This window comes from Phascolarctos cinereus, unplaced genomic scaffold, assembly GCF_003287225.1.
Source record: "Phascolarctos cinereus isolate Bilbo 61053 unplaced genomic scaffold, phaCin_HiC Scaffold_726;HRSCAF=1367, whole genome shotgun sequence".
Classification (NCBI taxonomy): Eukaryota; Metazoa; Chordata; class Mammalia; order Diprotodontia; family Phascolarctidae; genus Phascolarctos; species Phascolarctos cinereus.
Genome location: NW_027556098.1, coordinates 25,897,804 through 25,914,142, shown reverse-complemented (window position 1 = coordinate 25,914,142; position 16,339 = coordinate 25,897,804).

Below are 16,339 nucleotides of genomic sequence, written 5' to 3'. Positions count from 1 at the left end.
TCTCTTGCTTTGCCTCTGCTTGGAACTGAGTCACAGGCCTGGGCGGTGATCCTGGGGCAAGAGACAGCACTGGCGTGGTGGAGCTTATGGTGGTGATGGAGGGAGAGAATCTTCCTCATAGTTTCAAGGCAGAAAAGAGTGCTTATGGATACTCATAGACCAGAGCACAGGCCAGGAAAGGAATAAACACTTCTCCTTTGATCATACTACCTTGAAAGAACTGAAATTTATAGGTCCTTAGCAGTATCTCTGAAAACAGCTGCACAAAACCCCTGAAGCTTGGAACAGTACACTCTCCACACTAGAAACAAAACTCTACCTTAACGAAGAGTTTAAACAACAAGTAATTTGCTGGGAACATGAGCAAGCAGTGGGGAAAAAAAACCTCAGACTATAGAATCTTACTTTGGTGACAAGGAAGATCAAAACATACAACCAGAGGACAACAAAGTCAAAGCTCCTACATCCAAAGCCTACAAAAAAAATAAGAATTGGTCTCAGGCCATGGAAGAGCTCAAAAAGGATTTTGAGAAGCAAGTAAGAGAAGCAGAAGAAAAACTGGGAAGAGAAATGACAGTGATGTAAGACAATCATGAAAAAAATGAGTCAACAGCTTGCTAAAGGAGACCCAAAAAAATACTGAAGAAAATAACAGCTTGAAAAACAGACTAACCCAAATGGCAAAAGAGGTCCAAAAAGTCAATAAGGGAAGAAATGCCTTCAAAAGCCAAATTGGCCAAATAGAAAAGGAGGTCCAAAAGATCATTGAAGAAAATAATTCCTTAAAAATTAGAATGGAGCAAATGTAAGCTAATGACTCTGAGAAATTAAGAAATTATAAAACAAAACCAAAAGAATGAAAAAAATAGAAGACAATGTGAAGTATCTCATTGGATAAACAACTGACCTGGAAAATAGATCCAGGAGAGATTATTGGACTACCTGAAAGCCAGGTCAAAAAGAAAAAAAAAACCTAGACATTATCTTTCAAAAAATTATCAAGGACAACTGCCCTGATATTCTAGAACCAGAGAGTAAAATAGAAATTGAAAGAATCCACTAATAAACTCTTGAAAGAGATCTCAAAAGGAAAAACTCATAGGAATATTGTAGCCAAATTCCAGAGTTCTCAGGTCAAGATGAAAATATTGCAAGCAGCCAGAAAGAAACAATTCAAGTTTTGTGGAAATACAATCAGGATAACACAAGATTTAGCAGCTTCTACATTAAGGGATTAAAGGGCTTGGAATATTATATTCCAGAGGTCAAAAGAGCTAGGATTAAAACCAAGATTCATCTACCCAGCAAAACTAAGTATAATCTTACAGGGGAAAAACTGGATATTCAATGAAATAGAGGACTTTCAAGCATTCTTGATGAAAAGACCAGAGCTGAATAGAACATTTGACTATCAAATACAAGACTCAAGAGAAGCATGAAAAGGTAAACAGGAAAGTTGAATTGTTTCTATTCCTACATGGAAAGATGATATTTGCAACTCATGAGATCTTTCTCAGTATTAGAGTAGTTGGAGGGAATATATATATAAAGACAGAGGGCACGGGGTAAGTTGAATATGAAGGGATGATATGTAAAAAATTGTACCGAGGGGAGGAGAAAAGGAGAGGTAGAATGGAGTGAATTATCTCACATAAAAGAAGTAAGAAAAAGCTTTCTCAGTGGAGGGGAAGAAGAGGGAGGTGAGAGGGAATGAGTGAACCTTACTGTTATCAGATTTGGCTTAAGAAGGGAATAACATACACACTCAACTGGGTATGGAAATTTATCTTGCCCTATAGGAAAATAGGGTGAAAGGGGGATAAGAGAGAGGGGAAGATAGAAGGGAGGGCAAATTGGGGCATGGGGTAATCAGAATCAAACACCTTTGAGAAGGGACAGGTCAAAGGAGAGAATAGAATAAATGGGAGAGCAGGATTGGATAGACAGAATTATTGTTAGTCTTTCACAACATGACTATCATGGAAGTATTTTTCATGACTACATATCTATAACCTTTATCAAATTGTTTGCCTTCTCAATAAGGGTGGGTATAGGGGGAAGAAGGGAATGAATTTGGAACTCAAAGTTTTAAAAACAAATATTAAAAATTGTTTTTCCATGTAATGGTTAATAAGATATATAGGCCATGGGAAATAGGAATCTATCCTGCCCTACAAGAAAATAAAAGGGGAAGGGGATAAAAGAAGTATGGGGGGGGTGATAGAAGGGAGGGCAGATTGGGGGAAGGGATATTCAGAATGCATGCTGTCTTGGGGTGAGGGAGGGAAGAGATTGGGAAAAATTTGGACTGCAAAATCTTGTGGAAGTGAATGTTGAAAATTAAAAATAAATTAATTAAAAATATATATGCTAAAATTCAGAAATAAAAAATAGAGTTGGAAAGAACCTTAAAAATTATTTGTTACAATCCTTTCACTAAAGAGATGAGAAAATTGAGGCCCAGAAAATTTAAGGTCATATGGCCAGGGCTTGAATCTCAAAGCAACATTGTACATTTGGGAAAAATAGTTCTATGTCGAGATCAAAGGAACTGGATTCAAATCCTAGCTTGACCACTTATTAGCTTTATGATCTTGAGCAAGATATTTAACCTTTCTGGGCCTCAGTGTCTTCAACTGTAAAATAAGAAGGCTGGTCTAGATAATAATAGGATCTTTCTAACTCTATCATTCTATAATCTAATTCTGATTCCAGGTTCATTGTTCTTTCCACCATACAATCCTGGGAAAGGAAGAAGGAGGGAGGCATGAGCATTTATATAACACCTACTTTGTTCCAGGAATGGTGTTAATCACATTTTTTTCTTGCAAATGTTGCCTCATTTTGATCCACACTGCTCATACTAGTTCTAAAAAGGCAGAGGGGAAAAATTTGAGAATAGATCAATGGAAGTCCAACAGATCTAAGTATTTTGACTTGGGTTTAGATTCGAGCTTTTTCACTTGTAAAATTAGAATACTTACTACTTTAGAACAATTAGGTTTTTGCTTTCTTTGGTTTTGGTTGTTTTGTATTTGTTTATCATTTTTTGTATTTTGTTTATTCTTTCTGGTATGGATATATAAGATGTTACATTATTCTGGGAAATTTGGAACTGATGTTATATACACTATTAATGTTTTATCTGATAAATCTAGAGGAAAAAAAAGAGTCAGAGCATCAGAGAGAATTCCTTAAATAGATCAACTAGAGTTAGTTTGTGTTTAACATACAAAGATAATGAGACAACGGGCATTTTAACCAGAAAGGATAAAAACAATTTTTTTTTAAAAAAATCTAGTTGTTACAGATAGGTAAGAGAAGATGAAAAGCAAAAAAAAAAATTGATTTGGTAATTATTAGGTCATTTGAGAAGTACCTTTGAAAGAACAACAGATTGTAAAGATTTAAGTAATGCAAGCTACCTAGATAATTGAAACATTTAGTGTACACTTATTAAGTGCTAGGCTGGAGGTAATAAGGAAGTGGAAATAAAAAATCGAGATGTAAAACTTTTTCTAAAAAATTTGGAAAGGAACAGGAGAGAAAGCTAGGATAATGGTTGAATGACATTTTTTAAGTCATGGATACCTGATAATGTTTGTAGGTACATGGTAAAGAGAGAATGGAGGAGAGATTGGAAAAAAATAAAAAAACAAAAAATGTGAAAGAGGGCATGATGGATGGAACAAAATTATGGTGGAAGAGTCAGAGTAATAGGAAGAAAGGCACAAATAGAAGGATTATTCTCAGTGTGAAGAAGGAATAACTACTTGTATAGTCAGAGAGAAGGAGGAGAAAGTGGGAGATGATTCTGAAAAGTTTTAAAGATAAAAGACTGGAGGGAGACCTGTGGGATTCCATCAAATCTCTGTCAATTACGAGGTTAAATCATGTGTTTTGTGTTGGGGTGGATTAGAGTGGGGGTTGATTTGACAGCTTAAGAATGTAGAAAAAAATGTTTTTATGTAGTTGCTTCCTCTAGTCAGGAAGAATAAAATATAATTCTTATTTGAAAGTGGAGAGATCTAAGCTAAAGTTGTATACCATGAAATTGTAAGAAGCAAAATTAGCTCAATTTTGTGATTTTCTCCAGTGAAGTATATTAATATAGGACTAGGAGAAGAGAGACTGGATTTGAGAAATTATCTGTGGATGAGGAAACGGCATGCTAGCAGGTCATTGGCACAAAGTACTGTAACAAAATGACTGATTTCAACATTAAAGTAGTTGGTTATGCTGTCAAAGTGTCTTACTTCTCAAAGATGCCTTCCCTGTCTGCCTGCCTAATCAATAGCTAATTAGCTTAAGCATTTCTTTTGCTCCATGTCTGCTCCAAAACTTGATTGTCATTGGGGCTTTGCCTTTTTCCTTTCTCAATGCTTTGAATGCCTGGAGAAGACAACACTATGTTCTAGGTACTGTATCAGGTGCTAAGGGTATAAAGGCAAAAGCAAAACAATTCCTTCTCTGAAGAAGCTTATATTCTACCAGGACAAAAACACCTGCATGTACAAATGAATAATGTATGTGTGTGTGTGTGTGTGTGTGTATGTGTGTGTATACACAACGCAAAATAATTGAGCAACAGGAGGAATTACAGCTCAAAGGATCAAGAAAGTCTTCATATGGAAGGTGGCCCTGAGTTGAACTCTGAAGGAAACTAGGGATTTTAGGATGGAAGACAGGAGGACAGAGAGAGGTGAAGAAGTACGTAGCAAACTGACAAAAAGCCATTGGATAACAAGCTTTAATCAATTTTATTTCCTGATTTGAAGTACAACACTATTTGGTGCTTTCTAAATGGCTATCTGTGTCCAGTGATGGGGGATACTTTATCTTCACAAGCAAAGCTTACTCTTCTTGTAGAACTTCTACTGGGAAATTTTATCTTTTGTTGTTCAGTAGTTTTTGTTGTGTCTGATCCTTCATGACCCCATTTGGGGTTCTCTTGGCAAAGATACTAGAGTAGTTTATTATTTCAGTCTCCAGCTCGCTTCACAGATAAGGAAACTGAGGCAAATAGAATTAAGTGACTTGCCCATGGTCACACAGCTAGCAAGTGTCCGAGGCCAGATTTGAATTCAGGTCTTCCTGATTCCAAGTCTGGCTCTCTGTACCACCTTGCTATCCCTCAGATTTTCCTTATATCAAGCCAAAATCTTATCATTAACTTCCACTCTAGTTTTTCCATTTGGGGCCAATGGCATTTCTACATCTATATTCAGTTTGCTGTGGTTCTACAGACATAGCTTAAAACTGGGGTGAAACTGTTTTTAGACAGATGGATAGAAACAGAGAAAGAGAGGAGAGAAAGAGGGAGGAAGGAGGGGGAGAGAGAGAGCCACAGAGACAGAGACAGAGAGACGGAGAGAGAGAGAGAGAGAGAGAGAGAAAATCATTGAATAACTGAATTTAATTGAATGGTAAATTTTGGTTTAATGGTTAAAATTTTGGCTGGGATGCCCTTATCAAAGCAGACAAAGATCACTTTAGTTTTGTTTTTGACGTTGTCTCTCATGCCATGCTCTTGACTCATCTTTACCTTTCAGTTGTTGTTCGGTCACTTTTCAGTTGTGTTCAACTTTTCATGGCCCCATTCAGTGTTTTCTTGGCAAAAGTATGGAAGCAGTTTGCTCTTTCCTTCTCCAGATCGTTTTACAGATGATTCATTGCATAACTATTAACTACATTGTACTATACGTAGATGGGAATTGAATTGAACTTAATTCATTTTAACAAATAAGTACACCACCTAATACAATGTAAAGCACTTGGTTACAAAGACAAAAAAAAATCAGCTTCTGTCCTCAAGGAGCTTACATTTTATCGAGTGATATATAAATATGTATCAGCATAAAATAATATGAAGGATGAGAGAGCTGTAATGGCTAGGCATATCAGGGAAGACTGACACCTGAGAAAAACCTTGAAAAAAAGGGGCATTAAATTATCAGACACCAAATTGCAATTTGTCCACTTCCCTAAGCTCCTCTTAGACAAATGATTTGCATGCTGATTCCCTGAGGCAAAGGATTTTGGGCATTTAATTCTACATAGTTCTATCCAGATGAGAGAACTTCTTAAAATATTCCATTAACAGTAACTAAAATTATGGAAGTCATTACATCCTGTACCAATCCCTGTGGGAATCTCTGATTGGCTTTCCTGCCAGTATTTAACATCCCCTACAATTCCTTTTTACCTCATGTGCTAAATACATTTAATTTTTTTTTTCCAAAGGGATATCAGGTATCTTAATATGGATCTCATATATAGATTATTTTACTATTTAAATCCTATATGCAGACCTAGTAATGCATTGTACAAATCTCTCTCTTATCAAGGTTGACAGAAATATTTCTGCCAAAAAAATCATATCTTCCTGCTTCCAAAGTTATAACAAGATGAGTTAAACAAAGCTAATTTTTCTTTCTTTGCGTGGAAAATACTTAAAGGAAAATTTGGTGACTCAGAAAGCAACATCATGAGTAAAGAATGTACTACTGAAGTTTAGTGTATGGAGACCAAACCAATTGTGTTGCACACAAACACCTCAGATTTATAGTTAGAATTATGTAATTTTTTTCAATATGAATGTCCAGAAATAGAGAGAAGCATCAAAAAAATTGGCATGCTAATGTAGTAGAATATTGGAAAACAGTTAACACTGACATATATGGAGTATTTAAAGAAACCTGGTAAAATCTGTATGAAATCATTCAAAGGGGTGTAAAAGTAGAAGCAGAATTAATCAGGCAACAAGCATTTATTAAGCATTCCCATGCACCTGGTACTGTCATCTGGATATGCAAAGAATGAAATAGTACCTGTCCTCAAGGATCTTGCAATCTAACAGGAGAAATAATAAATAGAGCAAATGCAAAATAATTTAATTCAATGTAATTTGGAAGGGCACTAACGTCAAGTTTAGGGGATCAGGAAAGGTTTCATGTTGAATATTTTATTGCTGTGTCTTGAAGAAATGCAACAAGGGATTCTATGAGACAGATAAGGAGAGGGCACATTTTGGGTATGGGGGTTATCCAGTATAAAGGCACAGGAATGAAAGATGGAATGACATGTGGAGAATAGAAAGAAGACCTGTTTGGCTAGATTGCAGTGTGTGTGTGTGTGTGTGTGTGTGTGTGTGTGTGATATATGATGAGGTTAAAAGACGTTAGGGGAAAGCTAAAGAGCTAATCAGACACAAATGGCAAAAATGACCAAAAAATTGGCAATAGTCAATGTTAGAGGAGTTATGGAAGGATAGGCACATTAATATATTGTTGGTGAAACTGTGAAAATGGTATAACCATTTTGGAAAGCGGTTTGGAATTATATTTATATTATATATTTATATAATGCCTCCTAACATATATGCTAGGTGCTTTGCAAATAATATTTAATTTTATACTCCTAAGAACTCGTGTGGTAGAGGTGGGTGCTATTAGTATCCATAATTTACAATTGAGGACACTAAGGTTAAGTCACTTGCCCAGGGTCACACTAGTAAATTAGTAAGCTAGTAAACATCTGAGGCTGAATTTGAACTCAGGCCTTCCTGACTCCAGGCCCACCTTTTTATTCACTGCACCATCTAGCTACTAGTTTGGGGAGATTTTCAAGAATGAGTGTAGTCGGTGATATTGCCGTCAAAAAGAAAAGAGTATTGAAATGTAAAGAATTCACAGAAGAGAACAGACAGAAGTTCAGAAAGAAACACAGATAAGCAGGAAAGCTTTGAAAGTGACATTTGAATTCATTATATTCTTTCCCCCACCCCCAAAGCAAGCTTTATGTAATAGCATTTCATGGTTTCACGAATAAGCCTCATATATGGTCAATTTTATGTATGAAATTGTTCATTTTTCTTTTCTTTCTGTTGGCATTTGTTAAGTTAAAAGATGATAAAATTAATTTTAATTAATTAGTGAAGTTATAAAAACATAAATATACATGTTGCTTTTTGTAAAGTTTCACGATTTGGGGGCTAATCATGTTTCCTAAATATCAGAATTTGATTAATAATAATAAAAAATGCTCAAACCAAAGCCTCTGGGAACATATAAAAAAAGAAACATTAATAAACAATTAATCATTTTTATTATTTGTCGAGGACTGACAACAGGCTTCACTCTCAATGACATTAAGAAGACACCATCCCTACCCCAGGGGCTCACAGTCTTAGTGAGAAAGACAGAAAGACAATGCAGATATTACACAGACCAGAGAAGCAGGTAGTCAAATCTGGAAAGACCCAAGGTCTCTGCTATTTACATTTTCGCTCTCTTACTATCGTGCCTCCCTCCTCCTTTGACCACGCCACCACACAACACCCACGCTTCATCCCTTGAGTGTGCTTTTTGCCAGTAATGTAGCTGCCTGAGGGCTATGCTCAGAGCTCCAAATCCCCTAAAGAAACGTTCAAATACTGTTTTCATCTGGGTTTGTCAACATGCTTCACAAACAGAGCCAAGGAGAGGAAGAATGCTTTTAAAAGATGCCTCTTCTCAAAGAAATTAAAATCACTCAGACACATGCTCACTTTCCTCTTCCTGTCTTCTCAAATTAGTGGTTCAGAAACTATCAATTGCATTTTATACATTAACCAGGGCCTGTGAGTAGCTATCTCAGTCTAGTTCATCAAGATGGAAAATGGAACCTGCCCTTCGTAACTGTAGCCTAGGTTGGCTCAATTGCACATGCTGAGTTATGCTGGCCCTTAAATGATCAACAATCCTGGTCTCAAATTTGTAGGAGAAGTGAGTCTCATCAGAGTTATATAGCACATTTCAGGCTTTGATTCTTTGTCTTGATTATATTACTGATTCCTCTGGGCAAATGCCTGGCTCTAGAGTAAATTACAGTAAGTCAGAAGCCTTTGATAGTCATTGCTTTAAATACTCCCCCCCCAACAGCTGATGCTGTTTAAATGGGCTCTCAAAGAATTCCAATTATAGTGGTACATTTATTCCATCATGTCCAAGTGTACTTTTAAAAGGATATTGGAGTTCTTTTGCAGATGCCATTACGTAAACTTCACTAGGGTAGATTCTAATCTTACTCTCTTTTGCAAGCTTGTCTATCAATGAAAAAGGAAGAGAGACAGAAACAGATAGAGACAGAGAGATGGAAGAAAGGAAGGAAAGAAGAAAGAAGGAAAGAAAGAAAAAGAGAGAAAGAAAGAAAGAGAGAAAGAAAGAAAGAAAGAAAGAAAGAAGAAAGAAAGAAAGAAAGAAAAAGAAAGAGAGAAAGAAAGAAAGAAAGAAAGAAAGAAAGAAAGAAAGAAAGAAAGAAAATAGGCCCATTACCTGATAAAGTAATGACAAAAAGGATATTTAAATTAACACCATTGTCCTTCCAAACATATTACAATTATCTGATGGTGAATTTAGATCTCTAAGAAAAAAAATGTTTTTAAAAACAAAATTTATGGTAGCAAAACCCGTGTGTTAACCAAGACCCTTAGATCCCCTTCCACTGACAAATAAACTGGGTTCAATCTTGGGGACTTCTCTTTCATAATAATTTCCATGGCTCATTGTCCCCATCCAGAAGTCTACCTTGGGAACATCATTATCTAGGTTGTGTCTCTCCCATGGGCCTGCTTAGCTCTGCAAGCATCAAACATCCAAAGCATTAAACAGGTTTATTAAAGGCATGTAAAGTATAGAAAGAGGTGATGACACTAAAAAATGATAAGATTGAATATCATGGACTTCAATTTTCAGAGAAGCCACTATTGTAATCTGAGTTTCAAAGAATGGCAAAACAGTTTGGTAGACCAGAATAGCACAAGCTATATAAGGAAAAGAGCAGACTACATAAGGAAAATCTTCAAGTATAGTCTAAGTGATGTCAGAGATATAAAAATTAAAAAGCTATGTTAGATTGACCTGGGCAAGGGGCAATCAGGATCTCATAATCTCTGCCTCTGAGCCTCCTATGACTCTTGCCTGATACAGACTGACCTAATAAAATAGAGAATGTTTTAGGTGTTGTGAAAGACTCAGCCACTGTTGACCTAGAGACACAACCTTAAAGCTCTCTATGACATTGTTGCCTAAGACATTGGGTAGGTACTGACACAACATAGTACACAAGATGCCCCACAAGGTCAAATATGATGAAGGGTAGTATGATGATCCATGGAAATACATATCCAGGAAGCTCCTCATACTTCTCCTCCACAAAGAGGTCTTCACTTAACTCGTTGCTTCTTTCTCCTTGCAAGATGAATTCCTCTGCAACAGCTATGGAATAGGCTAGCTTAAGAAATATCAGCCCAGAGCCTCTGCTACTTGGTTGTACCTGCCATCTTCAGGCACCCTCAGAGTGAAAAACAGTCTGAAAAACTTTTCAGGGTTATTGTCACAATGGCTGATTGCTACCCCCACAGCCTCACCATCTTAGTTCCTTGGTATGGTGACAGGTACTAGCCAATGTGAAGACATAGGAAATAGAATCAGGAAACACACCCTTTCTTCTAAGACACATGCAGACCATGAGATCAAATTCAGACCACTTTATGGGTCTATAGAGCGGAAGTCCTAACCAAACCTTTTCACTGCATATGACTTAGATTTGACACAGAAATCATGCCTTGTTCTTCAACAGATTCATTCATCATTGTCACTTAATACCTATGAAATATACAGTATTGGATGTCTAAATGGGATCTTTAGCATTGGGCTAAAGGAATACTGTCTGCCCTTGCTTACTGTAAAATCCAGCTCCATCAAGGAAGACATGAGTTGAAGACAAAGCAACTGTTATGTTGAACAAAATTTGAACTGGAATTTATGGACATGTTCAAACCATTCATTGTAAGTAGGAAATGATTTGAAAAAATTTTTTAACACTCTCTTGCACTTGAAATGGATAGGTGGGGAAGGAGAAAGGCTCATGAGAAATATTATTTTATACAGAAAGTAAATAGTTTTAGAGTAGATAATATATTTTGTGGCAAGACTGTTAATTTGTGTCTCAGGATGTCTAAAGAGAAGTGGGTAGGTATCTTAGCTCAACGCTTTCCATCTTAAAGAAATAAGGTATGAGTGACTCATTGTGAGGTAAAGAGGACCTGCCAGCCCAAAATATAGTGTGGCAAAGGCACAACAGTAATAGCTTCCCAATCCCTAGCAATAAACACAAGGGCAGCCTTTACATCTAAGAAGTGAAGGCAAGTGCCAAATGTGAGTCTATTTCTGCCATGCCCACACATATGGATAATCTCAACATCTTCAAATAGGATGGCTTGGGTGCAGAGCCAAGATGGTGGAGTAAAAGCAGTGACTTGCTTGAGCTCTCCCCCAAACTCTTCCAAATACCTGTAAAAAATGGCTCTAAACAAAATCTAGAGCAGCAGAATCCACAAAAAGACAGAGTGAAACAAATTTCCAGCCCAAGATAACCCAGATGGTTGATTGGAAAAGTCTGTTGCACCAAGCTGGGAGAGGAGCACAGTTCAACGTGGGCACACAGACAAAGACCAGGATTCTCTTGCTTTGCCATGCTTAGATATGGTCACAGTTCTGGGTGGTGATCCTGGGGTGAGAAGGAGCACTGGCATGGTGGAGCTTGTAGTGGTGGTGAAAAGGAAATCCTCCTCACAGTTCCAAGGCAGCAAAGAGTGCTTGTGGTCACTCACAGACCAGAGCCCAGGTCAGGAAAGGAGTAAACACCTCACCCTTTAACATACTACCTTGGAAGAATGGAAAATTTACAGGTCCTTAAAAGTATCTCTGAAAATAGCAGCACAAAACCCCAGGAGCTTGGGACAGTACATTCTCCACACTGGAAGCAGACCCCTACCTTAACAAAGAGTTTATGACTCAAGTAATTGGCTGGGATCATGAGCAAACTGTGAAAATAAGTCAGACCATAGATTCTTTCTTTGGTCAAAGAAGATCAAAACATACAACCAGAAGAAGACAACGAAGTCAAAATTCCTACATTCAAAAAGGATGGCTTGAAAAAAATGAGCATCCAACTTTGAACATCAAAAAATTCTGTCATTGTCACTCAAAATTTATGGAGTTATGTGAAATGTGCAGTCAGTCTCTAGACCTTACCTCACTTAGGGGTAGAAAGGAGATTTTCATTGGGTGAAATGAAATCAACATTTTTCATGGTGATGAAGTGAATAGAGTGCCAGACATGGAGTCAGGGAAACCTAAGTTCAAATCCAGCTTCAGACTTAACCTCTCTTTGCCTCAGTTTCTTTCATCTGTAAAATGGGAATAATAATAATAGCACCAACCTCCAAGAGTTGTTATGAGGATCAAATATTTGCACACAGTGCCTAGTCAGTACTATATAAATGTTAGCTGCTATTATCACAGGATGACATAGGCTAGGAGTGGAACATTACTGGAGCAAGAAGAGACAGGAAATCTCTCCCTTGATAAACTTTTGGGGATAAATGGCCTCACCTTCTTATATGCCATTGATTCTATTGGGAGATTAATGAAACTCTGACCAGATGTTGTAAACTTTCATAATTACATTATTTTAAATGAAGCAGATGACCTCGATCTAGAGGAAAGGTGGGGGGAGGGGAAGGTGCATGACATGTACTTAAAAAAGCACTGCAGCCACCCCACTCTCTTATCTATATATCTCCTTCCTCCTCCTTCCTTAGTATTATAAGTAGATGTCATGTTTATCAGGATTACCAGATTTTATTGCTAGATTCTAAATATGTTACATAAAACATGTGTTCTGCTTTTTTTTAGTTGATCATGCCATACCAGAGGGGAGGAAATGCAATTAAAATAAAAACTACACATTAACTGGTATTTCTGAAGGCAGTTTTTAGAATTTAAATTGTGACCTCAGTGTAGACCATAAATATAAAATTCATATGTGCTCAGCTTCCTGCATATAATTACCTATCAAAAGGTTCATAGTTCAAATGAAATTCTTTATGAAGCAAGAAATGGTATAATAGCACTGGTTTAGTGCCCTACAGGATACATCAAGCAAAGACACATTTTCTAATTTTCAAGAGAAATGAAAGTATGTGGAACATGTGCTCTTTTGATGCCATAATCCTATCAGAAAATGTTTGTTTTTATTAATTTTCCTCATTGAATATTTCCCTTCTGTCCATACATCCAAGCAGAGGCGTTCACATTCGTGGGAGCTTTGGGGGTAGAAAAATCCAAAGATATTTTCAGATTCCTATTTTGCATCTCCTTCATTTCAGATCTAAGATGTTAGGTTGAATTATGTCACCCAGAGGGAACAGAGGGTGATAGATCAACACCAAGAGTTATCATTGTGTGTATACATTCATATATATATATATATATATATATATATATATATATATATATATATATAGCATGCTCACATTTCCATTCCTTAGTAACAAAGGTACTGTGAGAAATAAATATACTTCATTTTTTCTTATACTCTAATCTTTTCCAGAAATCCTTTAATCACAAATGGGCCAATGCCAAAAAATGTCCATATCTATTCTAGTCACTGGATAAGATTATTGTTTTTACATTATATTATTTCCTCTTGGTGGATTTGCTCTTGTTCTCAAATTTCATCTTCTATTCCTGAGGTCTAGGCTTTACGTGTTTTATTAATATGTTCAATGGGTAGATTTGACTAACATGGGTAGTTACATATGTGTATCCGTATTTTGAGACCAGGAGACTTGATCTGCAAATCTAACAGAATAGTCCTCACAATTGGGTAAAGGTTGGAGGACTGATCAACAAATCAATACAATGAGAACGGATGTTTCAACCTGCTCTTCAGATAAGGGTCAAACTTCAGGTTCTCAGATTCTTCTTCTCTCTCTCTCTCTCTCTCTCTGCTTTTTACAAACTACAGTATTCTAGCTTAACTGTCAAAACTGAGTTAAATTATACTAATAATTTTAGTGATTCACTACAAATTCAGGGTAAATCTTAAACTATTCACAGGCATTAAGATGAAGATTATAGCACATCTGGTCCTTATTTGCAGCAAACTCTTGGAAAGATGGCTGCTCTCTCGGGTAGCTGTGCTGCCAAAGTTGTCTTGTGACCATTCTGTAGATTAAGCTATCATTGTGTTAGAGATGGGAAAGTAAAGTAAATAGGGAATAGACTTTATGCAGGCAGAGTGCATTTTAATGGGTGGGAATGAAGTGTTTGGGGTTAGCACATAGGACCTCGAGTCAAAAGTTGGGGGTTCAATTTCCAGATTGCTCATTGCCTTAGTGTGTGGCCTTGGGCAAATCAATTCTCTTTGCTTCAGATTTCCCTGATCTACAAAAGATAATATGTACCCTTATATGAATCACCAAGAATACCTTAAGATTCACACGTGAAAAGTACAATCAAAGAGTCAAGGATTTAAAAAGTCTTTTAAATTGATAATCAGATGTACACGAATAAATGGAAAAATTCCTTTGGGGTCATTTCATCTTTCCACTCTAATATAGTATTGTTTCCCAGATCATATTTTCCAGTGCTTTGTCCAGTCCAGATGTAAATGACTGAAGCTGTGGTGTTTCCACCACTTCATTCTAGAAATATTTTTTTTAACTGTAGCCTATATATCTCACTATCAAGCAATTTTCTTTGATAACTCATCCAATGTATTCTCTTATTTAATTTTATTTGGGTACTCTTATTCACACCCCAACACATTACATATGTGATACACATTTTGGGAGATTTGAAGTCCAATTTTTTGTTTATTACTGTAGCCTGGACATATATATGTATATATAGGATTTGGCCTAGACATTCACAGTTAGTTAAAATAGAAAAAATGACATAGTTTAATGATAGTTTTTAATGGACCAAACAATTCAGACTCAATACATTTGAATTCTAGGCCTGGCTGCTGTCACCTACCTCTGTAATGTTAGGAAAGCCACAACCTCTCTGAGCCTGAGTTTTCTTATCTGTAAAATAAGGAAGTTGGGCTACATTGTTTATTAAGTTTTTACCAGATGTAAAAATTCTATTATTCTATATCTTCTGAGTCACATATAGGAAGCTCATCCTAACACTGGGTATAAATTGAAACATCCATAGATTTTGTTTACTCATTACCAGCACAAGCTGGAACAACTTGATTTTGTTGACAGGCCATTTGCTGGTTGCCCACTAAGCAATTGATTGATCAGCTCACAGTGGTCTAAATAGGCCATCTTAATGAATTAAAAACTACACTGTGTCTAGTTTCTTTGGTCGCCTTGCTAGCTGAATTGGATCAGCCATTCGGGATGCAACTAATTTCTTCATGATTGATCACAAGCACCACTGAAATAACCTTTTAATCCCTCCTGGGCTGATCAGTATTACCATAAAGATTACCTCAGTTATGATTTGCATCCCTTCATTCAACAGATATTTGAATGTCCATCTTGTTCAAGGAGATTTCTTCAAAAAGTGGAAGGGGGAGGGGTAGTTTGTAAATTAACAAGGTTGGATGGCCTCACTTTGGGTGTTGGACCATGATAATATTGGTGAAGTTATGGCCTAAGCCAGGGGTGGGGAACCTGGGGCCTTGAGGCCACATGTGGCCCTCCAGGTCCTCAAGTGAGGCCATTTGACTGAATCCAAACTTCACAGAACAAATGTTATTAGTTCTTAGTTCTGCGAAGTTTGGATTCAGTCAAAAGGCTGCGCTTGAGGACCTAAAGGGCCACATGTGGCCTCAAGGCCCCAGGTTCCCCACACTGGAAGCCTTTATATATTTCAGGATCGGGGTGATTTAGTTCATATTTTACAGCAGTCTTTCTACATCTACCATTTATCTTTTAAAGACCTGGCCTAAGGCAAATACACAGAGGACATGTCTCTCTTCTCCTGTTCTTTCCTCAGTCTTTCAGAAATATTATCAGAGGGTTTCACTTTAACCGGGCTTGCTTTGTATTGAACTTTGCTCATCCTCCTTTGAAACAAGAGGAAACCTGAAGGCATTTACTTGGAAATACAAAATACTTGTCAACAGGAGCTGTATGTTAATGTGTTTGATACCATAGCTCTTCCTTTTCAACAACATCCCAACTGCATGCCAATACTCTGTTTCTTTTTGTTTAGCATTTAGATTATTAAAATCATGCCAGACTGATAGATAGCACAGTCATGTCAATGCAATACTCTAAGCTTCTCAATTAATCGGCTGCTTTTTTCATTGGAGCTATATCTAGACACACGTATCCTTTCTGATTGATAGTAACAACTTAGCAGAATGGGTTCAGCCTTGTAGTTTGATTTAGGAATTTGTTGGGAGCAGAGATCGAAAGAAGAAGCTATGATTTCCTCTAAATACCTTCCCCTGACCACTGTGCTCCATCATGTGAAGTTCTGCTCTTGTT